The sequence below is a fragment of the Alosa sapidissima genome, chromosome 8 (assembly GCF_018492685.1).
Source record: "Alosa sapidissima isolate fAloSap1 chromosome 8, fAloSap1.pri, whole genome shotgun sequence".
NCBI lineage: Eukaryota > Metazoa > Chordata > Actinopteri > Clupeiformes > Clupeidae > Alosa > Alosa sapidissima.
The window spans coordinates 5,353,968-5,366,803 of NC_055964.1; the positions used below are offsets into that span (position 1 = coordinate 5,353,968).

At 49.0% G+C, this 12,836-nt stretch overlaps 30 non-coding genes across 30 annotated transcripts; all 30 read right to left on the reverse strand.

The window, feature by feature from the left end:
* Positions 1–133: 133 nt before the first annotated feature.
* On the reverse strand, positions 134–205 carry trnac-gca. Its single transcript has one exon. It is a non-coding gene; the product is annotated as a tRNA-Cys (tRNA).
* Positions 206–579: 374 nt separating this feature from the next.
* On the reverse strand, positions 580–690 carry trnal-caa. The gene is made up of 2 exons: positions 653–690; positions 580–625 (listed from the first exon to the last, which is right to left on the reverse strand). It is a non-coding gene; the product is annotated as a tRNA-Leu (tRNA).
* Positions 691–893: 203 nt separating this feature from the next.
* Positions 894–965, reverse strand: trnac-gca. The gene has a single exon. It is a non-coding gene; the product is annotated as a tRNA-Cys (tRNA).
* A 688-nt stretch (positions 966–1,653) lies between these two features.
* On the reverse strand, positions 1,654–1,725 carry trnac-gca. The gene has a single exon. It is a non-coding gene; the product is annotated as a tRNA-Cys (tRNA).
* Positions 1,726–2,095: 370 nt separating this feature from the next.
* On the reverse strand, positions 2,096–2,206 carry trnal-caa. Its single transcript has 2 exons — positions 2,169–2,206; positions 2,096–2,141 (listed from the first exon to the last, which is right to left on the reverse strand). It is a non-coding gene; the product is annotated as a tRNA-Leu (tRNA).
* A 203-nt stretch (positions 2,207–2,409) lies between these two features.
* trnac-gca lies at positions 2,410–2,481 on the reverse strand. Its single transcript has one exon. It is a non-coding gene; the product is annotated as a tRNA-Cys (tRNA).
* Positions 2,482–2,850: 369 nt separating this feature from the next.
* trnal-caa lies at positions 2,851–2,961 on the reverse strand. The gene is made up of 2 exons: positions 2,924–2,961; positions 2,851–2,896 (listed from the first exon to the last, which is right to left on the reverse strand). It is a non-coding gene; the product is annotated as a tRNA-Leu (tRNA).
* A 203-nt stretch (positions 2,962–3,164) lies between these two features.
* On the reverse strand, positions 3,165–3,236 carry trnac-gca. Its single transcript has one exon. It is a non-coding gene; the product is annotated as a tRNA-Cys (tRNA).
* A 370-nt stretch (positions 3,237–3,606) lies between these two features.
* On the reverse strand, positions 3,607–3,717 carry trnal-caa. The gene is made up of 2 exons: positions 3,680–3,717; positions 3,607–3,652 (listed from the first exon to the last, which is right to left on the reverse strand). It is a non-coding gene; the product is annotated as a tRNA-Leu (tRNA).
* Positions 3,718–3,920: 203 nt separating this feature from the next.
* Positions 3,921–3,992, reverse strand: trnac-gca. The gene has a single exon. It is a non-coding gene; the product is annotated as a tRNA-Cys (tRNA).
* Positions 3,993–4,361: 369 nt separating this feature from the next.
* On the reverse strand, positions 4,362–4,472 carry trnal-caa. Its single transcript has 2 exons — positions 4,435–4,472; positions 4,362–4,407 (listed from the first exon to the last, which is right to left on the reverse strand). It is a non-coding gene; the product is annotated as a tRNA-Leu (tRNA).
* Positions 4,473–4,675: 203 nt separating this feature from the next.
* Positions 4,676–4,747, reverse strand: trnac-gca. The gene has a single exon. It is a non-coding gene; the product is annotated as a tRNA-Cys (tRNA).
* A 374-nt stretch (positions 4,748–5,121) lies between these two features.
* trnal-caa lies at positions 5,122–5,232 on the reverse strand. Its single transcript has 2 exons — positions 5,195–5,232; positions 5,122–5,167 (listed from the first exon to the last, which is right to left on the reverse strand). It is a non-coding gene; the product is annotated as a tRNA-Leu (tRNA).
* A 203-nt stretch (positions 5,233–5,435) lies between these two features.
* Positions 5,436–5,507, reverse strand: trnac-gca. The gene has a single exon. It is a non-coding gene; the product is annotated as a tRNA-Cys (tRNA).
* Positions 5,508–6,637: 1,130 nt separating this feature from the next.
* Positions 6,638–6,748, reverse strand: trnal-caa. The gene is made up of 2 exons: positions 6,711–6,748; positions 6,638–6,683 (listed from the first exon to the last, which is right to left on the reverse strand). It is a non-coding gene; the product is annotated as a tRNA-Leu (tRNA).
* A 203-nt stretch (positions 6,749–6,951) lies between these two features.
* On the reverse strand, positions 6,952–7,023 carry trnac-gca. The gene has a single exon. It is a non-coding gene; the product is annotated as a tRNA-Cys (tRNA).
* A 369-nt stretch (positions 7,024–7,392) lies between these two features.
* On the reverse strand, positions 7,393–7,503 carry trnal-caa. Its single transcript has 2 exons — positions 7,466–7,503; positions 7,393–7,438 (listed from the first exon to the last, which is right to left on the reverse strand). It is a non-coding gene; the product is annotated as a tRNA-Leu (tRNA).
* A 190-nt stretch (positions 7,504–7,693) lies between these two features.
* trnac-gca lies at positions 7,694–7,765 on the reverse strand. The gene has a single exon. It is a non-coding gene; the product is annotated as a tRNA-Cys (tRNA).
* Positions 7,766–8,135: 370 nt separating this feature from the next.
* Positions 8,136–8,246, reverse strand: trnal-caa. The gene is made up of 2 exons: positions 8,209–8,246; positions 8,136–8,181 (listed from the first exon to the last, which is right to left on the reverse strand). It is a non-coding gene; the product is annotated as a tRNA-Leu (tRNA).
* A 190-nt stretch (positions 8,247–8,436) lies between these two features.
* Positions 8,437–8,508, reverse strand: trnac-gca. The gene has a single exon. It is a non-coding gene; the product is annotated as a tRNA-Cys (tRNA).
* A 371-nt stretch (positions 8,509–8,879) lies between these two features.
* Positions 8,880–8,990, reverse strand: trnal-caa. Its single transcript has 2 exons — positions 8,953–8,990; positions 8,880–8,925 (listed from the first exon to the last, which is right to left on the reverse strand). It is a non-coding gene; the product is annotated as a tRNA-Leu (tRNA).
* A 190-nt stretch (positions 8,991–9,180) lies between these two features.
* On the reverse strand, positions 9,181–9,252 carry trnac-gca. The gene has a single exon. It is a non-coding gene; the product is annotated as a tRNA-Cys (tRNA).
* Positions 9,253–9,621: 369 nt separating this feature from the next.
* trnal-caa lies at positions 9,622–9,732 on the reverse strand. The gene is made up of 2 exons: positions 9,695–9,732; positions 9,622–9,667 (listed from the first exon to the last, which is right to left on the reverse strand). It is a non-coding gene; the product is annotated as a tRNA-Leu (tRNA).
* Positions 9,733–9,922: 190 nt separating this feature from the next.
* Positions 9,923–9,994, reverse strand: trnac-gca. Its single transcript has one exon. It is a non-coding gene; the product is annotated as a tRNA-Cys (tRNA).
* A 374-nt stretch (positions 9,995–10,368) lies between these two features.
* Positions 10,369–10,479, reverse strand: trnal-caa. The gene is made up of 2 exons: positions 10,442–10,479; positions 10,369–10,414 (listed from the first exon to the last, which is right to left on the reverse strand). It is a non-coding gene; the product is annotated as a tRNA-Leu (tRNA).
* Positions 10,480–10,682: 203 nt separating this feature from the next.
* On the reverse strand, positions 10,683–10,754 carry trnac-gca. Its single transcript has one exon. It is a non-coding gene; the product is annotated as a tRNA-Cys (tRNA).
* Positions 10,755–11,442: 688 nt separating this feature from the next.
* trnac-gca lies at positions 11,443–11,514 on the reverse strand. Its single transcript has one exon. It is a non-coding gene; the product is annotated as a tRNA-Cys (tRNA).
* Positions 11,515–11,884: 370 nt separating this feature from the next.
* trnal-caa lies at positions 11,885–11,995 on the reverse strand. Its single transcript has 2 exons — positions 11,958–11,995; positions 11,885–11,930 (listed from the first exon to the last, which is right to left on the reverse strand). It is a non-coding gene; the product is annotated as a tRNA-Leu (tRNA).
* Positions 11,996–12,198: 203 nt separating this feature from the next.
* trnac-gca lies at positions 12,199–12,270 on the reverse strand. The gene has a single exon. It is a non-coding gene; the product is annotated as a tRNA-Cys (tRNA).
* A 371-nt stretch (positions 12,271–12,641) lies between these two features.
* On the reverse strand, positions 12,642–12,751 carry trnal-caa. The gene is made up of 2 exons: positions 12,714–12,751; positions 12,642–12,687 (listed from the first exon to the last, which is right to left on the reverse strand). It is a non-coding gene; the product is annotated as a tRNA-Leu (tRNA).
* Positions 12,752–12,836: the final 85 nt, after the last annotated feature.

Below are 12,836 nucleotides of genomic sequence, written 5' to 3' on the forward strand. Positions count from 1 at the left end.
TTCAGCAGTCCTTTCATTTTCAGTTGAAGCATTTGCTTTCAGGTCACGGAGTGACCAGTTTACCAGGCTGACACAAAAACGGCAAAACAGTTAGGCAAACGCACTTAAGCACGCCAGCTTGCGTGCATGTTTGAGGGGGCACCAGGATTTGAACCTGGGACCTCTTGATCTGCAGTCAAATGCTCTACCACTGAGCTATACCCCCTGCACAGTGAGGTGGACCAGACTGTTGCTTATTCTGTATCACACTGCGGCTGAAACGCCCTCAACACTGCTGAACTCAAGCATTTCTTTTACCTGTCTGACTGTCTTCACTCTCTGGAGTGGCAAAGGCACCGCTCTCAACTGAATGCAATTAAACCTTGTGCCAAAATTTTGGGTGGTAGCAAAAATAGTCAGGTCTGTAGTAAATGAGCAGATTTCATTGTGTTCCGTTGAGTAAAATCAGCTAATCTTCCATGGAGGACTTGGTGTTGGAAAATAGCCAGTCAGCCTCACCGGTGTCCATTTTGACGTCTTTTCTCGCACAACCACTTCCCTGCGATGGGTCTGTCCATTGCCACTTCAAATAAAAGCCTATGTCAGAAGTGGGATTCGAACCCACACCTCCATTCGGAGACCAGAAATCCCTTGCCTGAGGAAGGCACGTCGCCTTGAGTCTGGCGCCTTAGACCGCTCGGCCATCCTGACTGGCAGAGCTAAAGTGAGACGAGCTGCTCGAAGCTTGTGTTTTTTGCGGAAAAGACTGAGGAGACACATTTTCAGCAGTCCTTTCATTTTCAGTTGAAGCATTTGCTTTCAGGTCACGGAGTGACCAGTTTACCAGGCTGTCACAAAAACGGCGAAACAGTTAGGCAAACGCATTTGCGCACGCCAGCTTGCGTGCATGTTTGAGGGGGCACCAGGATTTGAACCTGGGACCTCTTGATCTGCAGTCAAATGCTCTACCACTGAGCTATACCCCCTGCACAGCGAGGTGGACCAGACTGTTGCTTATTTTGTATCACACTGCGGCTGAAACGCCCTCAACACTGCTGAACTCAAGCATTTCTTTTACCTGTCTGACTGTCTTCACTCTCTGGAGTGGCAAAGGCACCGCTCTCAACTGAATGCAATTAAACCTTGTGCCAAAATTTTGGGTGGTAGCAAAAATAGTCAGGTCTGTAGTAAAAGAGCAGATTTCATTGTGTTCTGTTGAGTAAAATCAGCTAATCTTCCATGGAGGACTTGGTGTTGGAAAATAGCCAGTCAGCCTCACCGGTGTCCATTTTGACGTCTTTTCTCGCACAACCACTTCCCTGCGATAGGTCTGTCCATTGCCACTTCAAATAAAAGCCTATGTCAGAAGTGGGATTCGAACCCAAGCCTCCATTCGGAGACCAGAAATCCCTTGCCTGAGGAAGGCACTTCGCCTTGAGTCTGGCGCCTTAGACCGCTCGGCCATCCTGACTGGCAGAGCTAAAGTGAGACGAGCTGCTCGAAGCTTGTGTTTTTTGCGGAAAAGACTGAGGAGACACATTTTCAGCAGTCCTTTCATTTTCAGTTGAAGCATTTGCTTTCAGGTCACGGAGTGACCAGTTTACCAGGCTGACACAAAAACGGCAAAACAGTTAGGCAAACGCACTTAAGCACGCCAGCTTGCGTGCATGTTTGAGGGGGCACCAGGATTTGAACCTGGGACCTCTTGATCTGCAGTCAAATGCTCTACCACTGAGCTATACCCCCTGCACAGCAAGGTGGACCAGACTGTTGCTTATTTTGTATCACACTGCGGCTGAAACGCCCTCAAAACTGCTGAACTCAAGCATTTCTTTTACCTGTCTGACTGTCTTCACTCTCTGGAGTGGCAAAGGCACCGCTCTCAACTGAATGCAATTTAACCTTGTGCCAGAATTTTGGGTGGTAGCAAAAATAGTCAGGTCAGTAGTAAAAGAGCAGATTTCATTGTGTTCCGTTGAGTAAAATCAGCTAATCTTCCATGGAGGACTTGGTGTTGGGGTCCAGTCAGCCTCACCGGTGTCCATTTTGACGTCTTTTCTCGCACAACCACTTCCCTGCGATGGGTCTGTCCATTGCCACTTCAAATAAAAGCCTATGTCAGAAGTGGGATTCGAACCCACGCCTCCATTCGGAGACCAGAAATCCCTTGCCTGGGGAAGGCACTTCGCCTTGAGTCTGGCGCCTTAGACCGCTCGGCCATCCTGACTGGCAGAGCTAAAGTGAGACGAGCTGCTCGAAGCTTGTGTTTTTTGCGGAGGAGACTGAGGAGACACATTTTCAGCAGTCCTTTCATTTTCAGTTGAAGCATTTGCTTTCAGGTCACGGAGTGACCAGTTTACCAGGCTGTCACAAAAACGGCAAAGCAGTTAGGCAAACGCATTTGCGCAGGCCAGTTTGCGTGCATGTTTGAGGGGGCACCAGGATTTGAACCTGGGACCTCTTGATCTGCAGTCAAATGCTCTACCACTGAGCTATACCCCCTGCACAGCAAGGTGGACCAGACTGTTGCTTATTTTGTATCAAACTGCGGCTGAAACGCCCTCAACACTGCTGAACTCAAGCATTTCTTTTACCTGTCTGACTGTCTTCACTCTCTGGAGGCAAAGGCACCGCTCTCAACTGAATGCAATTACACCTTGTGCCAGAATTTTGGGTGGTAGCAAAAATAGTCAGGTTTGTAGTAAAAGAGATTTCATTGTGTTCCGTTGAGTAAAATCAGCTAATCTTCCATGGAGGACTTGGTGTTGGAAAATAGCCAGTCAGCCTCAACGGTGTCCATTTTGACGTCTTTTCTCGCACAACCATTTCCCTGCGATGGGTCTGTCCATTGCCACTTCAAGTAAAAGCCTATGTCAGAAGTGGGATTCGAACCCACGCCTCCATTCGGAGACCAGAAATCCCTTGCCTGAGGAAGGCCCTTCGCCTTGAGTCTGGCGCCTTAGACCGCTCGGCCATCCTGACTGGCAGAGCTAAAGTGAGACGAGCTGCTCGAAGCTTGTGTTTTTTGCGGAAAAGACTGAGGAGACACATTTTCAGCAGTCCTTTCATTTTCAGTTGAAGCATTTGCTTTCAGGTCACGGAGTGACCAGTTTACCAGGCTGTCACAAAAACGGCGAAACAGTTAGGCAAACGCATTTGCGCACGCCAGCTTGCGTGCATGTTTGAGGGGGCACCAGGATTTGAACCTGGGACCTCTTGATCTGCAGTCAAATGCTCTACCACTGAGCTATACCCCCTGCACAGCGAGGTGGACCAGACTGTTGCTTATTTTGTATCACACTGCGGCTGAAACGCCCTCAACACTGCTGAACTCAAGCATTTCTTTTACCTGTCTTACTGTCTTCACTCTCTGGAGTGGCAAAGGCACCGCTCTCAACTGAATGCAATTTAACCTTGTGCCAGAATTTTGGGTGGTAGCAAAAATAGTCAGGTCAGTAGTAAAAGAGCAGATTTCATTGTGTTCCGTTGAGTAAAATCAGCTAATCTTCCATGGAGGACTTGGTGTTGGGGTCCAGTCAGCCTCACCGGTGTCCATTTTGACGTCTTTTCTCGCACAACCACTTCCCTGCGATGGGTCTGTCCATTGCCACTTCAAATAAAAGCCTATGTCAGAAGTGGGATTCGAACCCACGCCTCCATTCGGAGACCAGAAATCTCTTGCCTGGGGAAGGCACTTCGCCTTGAGTCTGGCGCCTTAGACCGCTCGGCCATCCTGACTGGCAGAGCTAAAGTGAGACGAGCTGCTCGAAGCTTGTGTTTTTTGCGGAGGAGACTGAGGAGACACATTTTCAGCAGTCCTTTCATTTTCAGTTGAAGCATTTGCTTTCAGGTCACGGAGTGACCAGTTTACCAGGCTGTCACAAAAACGGCAAAGCAGTTAGGCAAACGCATTTGCGCAGGCCAGTTTGCGTGCATGTTTGAGGGGGCACCAGGATTTGAACCTGGGACCTCTTGATCTGCAGTCAAATGCTCTACCACTGAGCTATACCCCCTGCACAGCAAGGTGGACCAGACTGTTGCTTATTTTGTATCAAACTGCGGCTGAAACGCCCTCAACACTGCTGAACTCAAGCATTTCTTTTACCTGTCTGACTGTCTTCACTCTCTGGAGGCAAAGGCACCGCTCTCAACTGAATGCAATTACACCTTGTGCCAGAATTTTGGGTGGTAGCAAAAATAGTCAGGTCTGTAGTAAAAGAGATTTCATTGTGTTCCGTTGAGTAAAATCAGCTAATCTTCCATGGAGGACTTGGTGTTGGAAAATAGCCAGTCAGCCTCAACGGTGTCCATTTTGACGTCTTTTCTCGCACAACCATTTCCCTGCGATGGGTCTGTCCATTGCCACTTCAAGTAAAAGCCTATGTCAGAAGTGGGATTCGAACCCACGCCTCCATTCGGAGACCAGAAATCCCTTGCCTGAGGAAGGCCCTTCGCCTTGAGTCTGGCGCCTTAGACCGCTCGGCCATCCTGACTGGCAGAGCTAAAGTGAGACGAGCTGCTCGAAGCTTGTGTTTTTTGCGGAAAAGACTGAGGAGACACATTTTCAGCAGTCCTTTCATTTTCAGTTGAAGCATTTGCTTTCAGGTCACGGAGTGACCAGTTTACCAGGCTGTCACAAAAACGGCGAAACAGTTAGGCAAACGCATTTGCGCACGCCAGCTTGCGTGCATGTTTGAGGGGGCACCAGGATTTGAACCTGGGACCTCTTGATCTGCAGTCAAATGCTCTACCACTGAGCTATACCCCCTGCACAGCAAGGTGGACCAGACTGTTGCTTATTTTGTATCACACTGCGGCTGAAACGCCCTCAACACTGCTGAACTCAAGCATTTCTTTTACCTGTCTGACTGTCTTCACTCTCTGGAGTGGCAAAGGCAACGCTCATAACTGAATGCAATTACACCTTGTGCCAGAATTTTGGGTGGTAGCAAAAATAGTCAGGTCTGTAGTAAAAGAACAGATTTCATTGTGTTCCGTTGAGTAAAATCAGCTAATCTTCCATGGAGGACTTGGTGTTGGAAAATAGCCAGTCAGCCTCACCGGTGTCCATTTTGACGTCTTTTCTCGCATAACCACTTCCCTGCGATGGGTCTGTCCATTGCCACTTCAAATAAAAGCCTATGTCAGAAGTGGGATTCGAACCCACGCCTCCATTCGGAGACCAGAAATCCCTTGCCTGAGGAAGGCACTTCGCCTTGAGTCTGGCGCCTTAGACCGCTCGGCCATCCTGACTGGCAGAGCTAAAGTGAGACGAGCTGCTCGAAGCTTGTGTTTTTTGCGGAGGAGACTGAGGAGAAACATTTTCAGCAGTCCTTTCATTTTCAGTTGAAGCATTTGCTTTCAGGTCACGGAGTGACCAGTTTACCAGGCTGTCACAAAAACGGCGAAACAGTTAGGCAAACGCATTTGCGCACGCCAGCTTGCGTGCATGTTTGAGGGGGCACCAGGATTTGAACCTGGGACCTCTTGATCTGCAGTCAAATGCTCTACCACTGAGCTATACCCCCTGCACAGCGAGGTGGACCAGACTGTTGCTTATTTTGTATCACACTGCGGCTGAAACGCCCTCAACACTGCTGAACTCAAGCATTTCTTTTACCTGTCTGACTGTCTTCACTCTCTGGAGTGGCAAAGGCACCGCTCTCAACTGAATGCAATTAAACCTTGTGCCAAAATTTTGGGTGGTAGCAAAAATAGTCAGGTCTGTAGTAAAAGAGCAGATTTCATTGTGTTCTGTTGAGTAAAATCAGCTAATCTTCCATGGAGGACTTGGTGTTGGAAAATAGCCAGTCAGCCTCACCGGTGTCCATTTTGACGTCTTTTCTCGCACAACCACTTCCCTGCGATGGGTCTGTCCATTGCCACTTCAAATAAAAGCCTATGTCAGAAGTGGGATTCGAACCCAAGCCTCCATTCGGAGACCAGAAATCCCTTGCCTGAGGAAGGCACTTCGCCTTGAGTCTGGCGCCTTAGACCGCTCGGCCATCCTGACTGGCAGAGCTAAAGTGAGACGAGCTGCTCGAAGCTTGTGTTTTTTGCGGAAAAGACTGAGGAGACACATTTTCAGCAGTCCTTTCATTTTCAGTTGAAGCATTTGCTTTCAGGTCACGGAGTGACCAGTTTACCAGGCTGACACAAAAACGGCAAAACAGTTAGGCAAACGCACTTAAGCACGCCAGCTTGCGTGCATGTTTGAGGGGGCACCAGGATTTGAACCTAGGACCTCTTGATCTGCAGTCAAATGCTCTACCACTGAGCTATACCCCCTGCACAGCAAGGTGGACCAGACTGTTGCTTATTTTGTATCACACTGCGGCTGAAACGCCCTCAACACTGCTGAACTCAAGCATTTCTTTTACCTGTCTGACTGTCTTCACTCTCTGGAGTGGCAAAGGCACCGCTCTCAACTGAATGCAATTTAACCTTGTGCCAGAATTTTGGGTGGTAGCAAAAATAGTCAGGTCAGTAGTAAAAGAGCAGATTTCATTGTGTTCCGTTGAGTAAAATCAGCTAATCTTCCATGGAGGACTTGGTGTTGGGGTCCAGTCAGCCTCACCGGTGTCCATTTTGACGTCTTTTCTCGCACAACCACTTCCCTGCGATGGGTCTGTCCATTGCCACTTCAAATAAAAGCCTATGTCAGAAGTGGGATTCGAACCCACGCCTCCATTCGGAGACCAGAAATCCCTTGCCTGGGGAAGGCACTTCGCCTTGAGTCTGGCGCCTTAGACCGCTCGGCCATCCTGACTGGCAGAGCTAAAGTGAGACGAGCTGCTCGAAGCTTGTGTTTTTTGCGGAGGAGACTGAGGAGACACATTTTCAGCAGTCCTTTCATTTTCAGTTGAATCATTTGCTTTCAGGTCACGGAGTGACCAGTTTACCAGGCTGTCACAAAAACGGCAAAGCAGTTAGGCAAACGCATTTGCGCAGGCCAGTTTGCGTGCATGTTTGAGGGGGCACCAGGATTTGAACCTGGGACCTCTTGATCTGCAGTCAAATGCTCTACCACTGAGCTATACCCCCTGCACAGCAAGGTGGACCAGACTGTTGCTTATTTTGTATCAAACTGCGGCTGAAACGCCCTCAACACTGCTGAACTCAAGCATTTCTTTTACCTGTCTGACTGTCTTCACTCTCTGGAGGCAAAGGCACCGCTCTCAACTGAATGCAATTACACCTTGTGCCAGAATTTTGGGTGGTAGCAAAAATAGTCAGGTCTGTAGTAAAAGAGATTTCATTGTGTTCCGTTGAGTAAAATCAGCTAATCTTCCATGGAGGACTTGGTGTTGGAAAATAGCCAGTCAGCCTCAACGGTGTCCATTTTGACGTCTTTTCTCGCACAACCATTTCCCTGCGATGGGTCTGTCCATTGCCACTTCAAGTAAAAGCCTATGTCAGAAGTGGGATTCGAACCCACGCCTCCATTCGGAGACCAGAAATCCCTTGCCTGAGGAAGGCCCTTCGCCTTGAGTCTGGCGCCTTAGACCGCTCGGCCATCCTGACTGGCAGAGCTAAAGTGAGACGAGCTGCTCGAAGCTTGTGTTTTTTGCGGAGGAGACTGAGTAGAGACATTTTCAGCAGTCCTTTCATTTTCAGTTGAAGCATTTGCTTTCAGGTCACGGAGTGACCAGTTTACCAGGCTGACACAAAAACGGCAAACGCATTTGCGCACGCCAGCTTGCGTGCATGTTTGAGGGGGCACCAGGATTCGAACCTGGGACCTCTTGATCTGCAGTCAAATGCTCTACCACTGAGCTATACCCCCTGCACAGCAAGGTGGACCAGACTGTTGCTTATTTTGTATCACACTGCGGCTGAAACGCCCTCAACACTGCTGAACTCAAGCATTTCTTTTACCTGTCTGACAGTCTTCACTCTCTGGAGTGGCAAAGGCACCGCTCTCAACTGAATGCAATTTAACCTTGTGCCAGAATTTTGGGTGGTAGCAAAAATAGTCAGGTCAGTAGTAAAAGAGCAGATTTCATTGTGTTCCGTTGAGTAAAATCAGCTAATCTTCCATGGAGGACTTGGTGTTGGGGTCCAGTCAGCCTCACCGGTGTCCATTTTGACGTCTTTTCTCGCACAACCACTTCCCTGCGATGGGTCTGTCCATTGCCACTTCAAATAAAAGCCTATGTCAGAAGTGGGATTCGAACCCACGCCTCCATTCGGAGACCAGAAATCCCTTGCCTGGGGAAGGCACTTCGCCTTGAGTCTGGCGCCTTAGACCGCTCGGCCATCCTGACTGGCAGAGCTAAAGTGAGACGAGCTGCTTGAAGCTTGTGTTTTTTGCGGAGGAGACTGAGGAGACACATTTTCAGCAGTCCTTTCATTTTCAGTTGAAGCATTTGCTTTCAGGTCACGGAGTGACCAGTTTACCAGGCTGACACAAAAACGGCAAACGCATTTGCGCACGCCAGCTTGCGTGCATGTTTGAGGGGGCACCAGGATTTGAACCTGGGACCTCTTGATCTGCAGTCAAATGCTCTACCACTGAGCTATACCCCCTGCACAGGGAGGTGGACCAGACTGTTGCTTATTTTGTATCACACTGCGGCTGAAACGCCCTCAACACTGCTGAACTCAAGCATTTCTTTTACCTGTCTGACTGTCTTCACTCTCTGGAGTGGCAAAGGCACCGCTCTCAACTGAATGCAATTACACCTTGTGCCAGAATTTTGGGTGGTAGCAAAAATAGTCAGGTCTGTAGTAAAAGAGATTTCATTGTGTTCCGTTGAGTAAAATCAGCTAATCTTCCATGGAGGACTTGGTGTTGGAAAATAGCCAGTCAGCCTCACCGGTGTCCATTTTGACGTCTTTTCTCGCACAACCACTTCCCTGCGATGGGTCTGTCCATTGCCACTTCAAATAAAAGCCTATGTCAGAAGTGGGATTCGAACCCACGCCTCCATTCGGAGACCAGAAATCCCTTGCCTGGGGAAGGCACTTCGCCTTGAGTCTGGCGCCTTAGACCGCTCGGCCATCCTGACTGGCAGAGCTAAAGTGAGACGAGCTGCTCGAAGCTTGTGTTTTTTGCGGAGGAGACTGAGGAGACACATTTTCAGCAGTCCTTTCATTTTCAGTTGAAGCATTTGCTTTCAGGTCACGGAGTGACCAGTTTACCAGGCTGACACAAAAACGGCAAACGCATTTGCACACGCCAGCTTGCGTGCATGTTTGAGGGGGCACCAGGATTTGAACCTGGGACCTCTTGATCTGCAGTCAAATGCTCTACCACTGAGCTATACCCCCTGCACAGCAAGGTGGACCAGACTGTTGCTTATTTTGTATCAAACTGCGGCTGAAACGCCCTCAACACTGCTGAACTCAAGCATTTCTTTTACCTGTCTGACTGTCTTCACTCTCTGGAGGCAAAGGCACCGCTCTCAACTGAATGCAATTACACCTTGTGCCAGAATTTTGGGTGGTAGCAAAAATAGTCAGGTCTGTAGTAAAAGAGATTTCATTGTGTTCCGTTGAGTAAAATCAGCTAATCTTCCATGGAGGACTTGGTGTTGGAAAATAGCCAGTCAGCCTCAACGGTGTCCATTTTGACGTCTTTTCTCGCACAACCATTTCCCTGCGATGGGTCTGTCCATTGCCACTTCAAGTAAAAGCCTATGTCAGAAGTGGGATTCGAACCCACGCCTCCATTCGGAGACCAGAAATCCCTTGCCTGAGGAAGGCCCTTCGCCTTGAGTCTGGCGCCTTAGACCGCTCGGCCATCCTGACTGGCAGAGCTAAAGTGAGACGAGCTGCTCGAAGCTTGTGTTTTTTGCGGAGGAGACTGAGGAGAGACATTTTCAGCAGTCCTTTCATTTTCAGTTGAAGCATTTGCTTTCAGGTCACGGAGTGACCAGTTTACCAGGCTGACACAAAAACGGCAAACGCATTTGCGCACGCCAGCTTGAGTGCATGTTTGAGGGGGCACCAGGATTTGAACCTGGGACCTCTTGATCTGCAGTCAAATGCTCTACCACTGAGCTATACCCCCTGCACAGCAAGGTGGACCAGACTGTTGCTTATTTTGTATCACACTGCGGCTGAAACGCCCTCAACACTGCTGAACTCAAGCATTTCTTTTACCTGTCTGACTGTCTTCACTCTCTGGAGTGGCAAAGGCAACGCTCTCAACTGAATGCAATTACACCTTGTGCCAGAATTTTGGGTGGTAGCAAAAATAGTCAGGTCTGTAGTAAAAGAGCAGATTTCATTGTGTTCCGTTGAGTAAAATCAGCTAATCTTCCATGGAGGACTTGGTGTTGGAAAATAGCCAGTCAGCCTCACCGGTGTCCATTTTGACGTCTTTTCTCGCATAACCACTTCCCTGCGATGGGTCTGTCCATTGCCACTTCAAATAAAAGCCTATGTCAGAAGTGGGATTCGAACCCACGCCTCCATTCGGAGACCAGAAATCCCTTGCCTGAGGAAAGCACGTCGCCTTGAGTCTGGCGCCTTAGACCGCTCGGCCATCCTGACTGGGAGAGCTAAAGTGAGACGAGCTGCTCGAAGCTTGTGTTTTTTGCGGAGGAGACTGAGGAGACACATTTTCAGCAGTCCTTTCATTTTCAGTTGAAGCATTTGCTTTCAGGTCACGGAGCGACCAGTTTACCAGGCTGTCACAAAATCGGCAAAACAGTTAGGCAAACGCATCTGCGCAGGCCAGTTTGCGTGCATGTTTGAGGGGGCACCAGGATTTGAACCTGGGACCTCTTGATCTGCAGTCAAATGCTCTACCACTGAGCTATACCCCCTGCACAGCGAGGTGGACCAGACTGTTGCTTATTTTGTATCACACTGCGGCTGAAACGCCCTCAACACTGCTGAACTCAAGCATTTCTTTTACCTGTCTGACTGTCTTCACTCTCTGGAGTGGCAAAGGCAACGCTCTCAACTGAATGCAATTACACCTTGTGCCAGAATTTTGGGTGGTAGCAAAAATAGTCAGGTCTGTAGTAAAAGAGCAGATTTCATTGTGTTCCGTTGAGTAAAATCAGCTAATCTTCCATGGAGGACTTGGTGTTGGAAAATAGCCAGTCAGCCTCACCGGTGTCCATTTTGACGTCTTTTCTCGCATAACCACTTCCCTGCGATGGGTCTGTCCATTGCCACTTCAAATAAAAGCCTATGTCAGAAATGGGATTCGAACCCAAGCCTCCATTCGGAGACCAGAAATCCCTTGCCTGAGGAAGGCACTTCGCCTTGAGTCTGGCGCCTTAGACCGCTCGGCCATCCTGACTGGCAGAGCTAAAGTGAGACGAGCTGCTCGAAGCTTGTGTTTTTTGCGGAAAAGACTGAGGAGACACATTTTCAGCAGTCCTTTCATTTTCAGTTGAAGCATTTGCTTTCAGGTCACGGAGTGACCAGTTTACCAGGCTGACACAAAAACGGCAAAACAGTTAGGCAAACGCACTTAAGCACGCCAGCTTGCGTGCATGTTTGAGGGGGCACCAGGATTTGAACCTGGGACCTCTTGATCTGCAGTCAAATGCTCTACCACTGAGCTATACCCCCTGCACAGGAAGGTGGACCAGACTGTTGCTTATTTTGTATCACACTGCGGCTGAAACGCCCTCAACACTGCTGAACTCATGCATTTCTTTTACCTGTCTGACTGTCTTCACTCTCTGGAGTGGCAAAGGCACCGCTCTCAACTGAATGCAATTTAACCTTGTGCCAGAATTTTGGGTGGTAGCAAAAATAGTCAGGTCAGTAGTAAAAGAGCAGATTTCATTGTGTTCCGTTGAGTAAAATCAGCTAATCTTCCATGGAGGACTTGGTGTTGGGGTCCAGTCAGCCTCACCGGTGTCCATTTTGACGTCTTTTCTCGCACAACCACTTCCCTGCGATGGGTCTGTCCATTGCCACTTCAAATAAAAGCCTATGTCAGAAGTGGGATTCGAACCCACGCCTCCATTCGGAGACCAGAAATCCCTTGCCTGGGGAAGGCACTTCGCCTTGAGTCTGGCGCCTTAGACCGCTCGGCCATCCTGACTGGCAGAGCTAAAGTGAGACGAGCTGCTTGAAGCTTGTGTTTTTTGCGGAGGAGACTGAGGAGACACATTTTCAGCAGTCCTTTCATTTTCAGTTGAAGCATTTGCTTTCAGGTCACGGAGTGACCAGTTTACCAGGCTGACACAAAAACGGCAAAACAGTTAGGCAAACGCACTTAAGCACGCCAGCTTGCGTGCATGTTTGAGGGGGCACCAGGATTTGAACCTGGGACCTCTTGATCTGCAGTCAAATGCTCTACCACTGAGCTATACCCCCTGCACAGAAAGGTGGACCAGACTGTTGCTTATTTTGTATCACACTGCGGCTGAAACGCCCTCAACACTGCTGAACTCAAGCATTTCTTTTACCTGTCTGACTGTCTTCACTCTCTGGAGTGGCAAAGGCAACGCTCTAAACTGAATGCAATTACACCTTGTGCCAGAATTTTGGGTGGTAGCAAAAATAGTCAGGTCTGTAGTAAAAGAGATTGCATTGTGTTCCGTTGAGTAAAATCAGCTAATCTTCCATGGAGGACTTGGTGTTGGAAAATAGCCAGTCAGCCTCACCGGTGTCCATTTTGACGTCTTTTCTCGCACAACCACTTCCCTGCGATGGGTCTGTCCATTGCCACTTCAAATAAAAGCCTATGTCAGAAGTGGGATTCGAACCCACGCCTCCATTCGGAGACCAGAAATCCCTTGCCTGGGAAGGCACTTCGCCTTGAGTCTGGCGCCTTAGACCGCTCGGCCATCCTGACTGGCAGAGCTAAAGTGAGACGAGCTGCTCGAAGCTTGTGTTTTTTACGGAGGAGACTGAGGAGACACATTTTCAGCAGTCCTTTC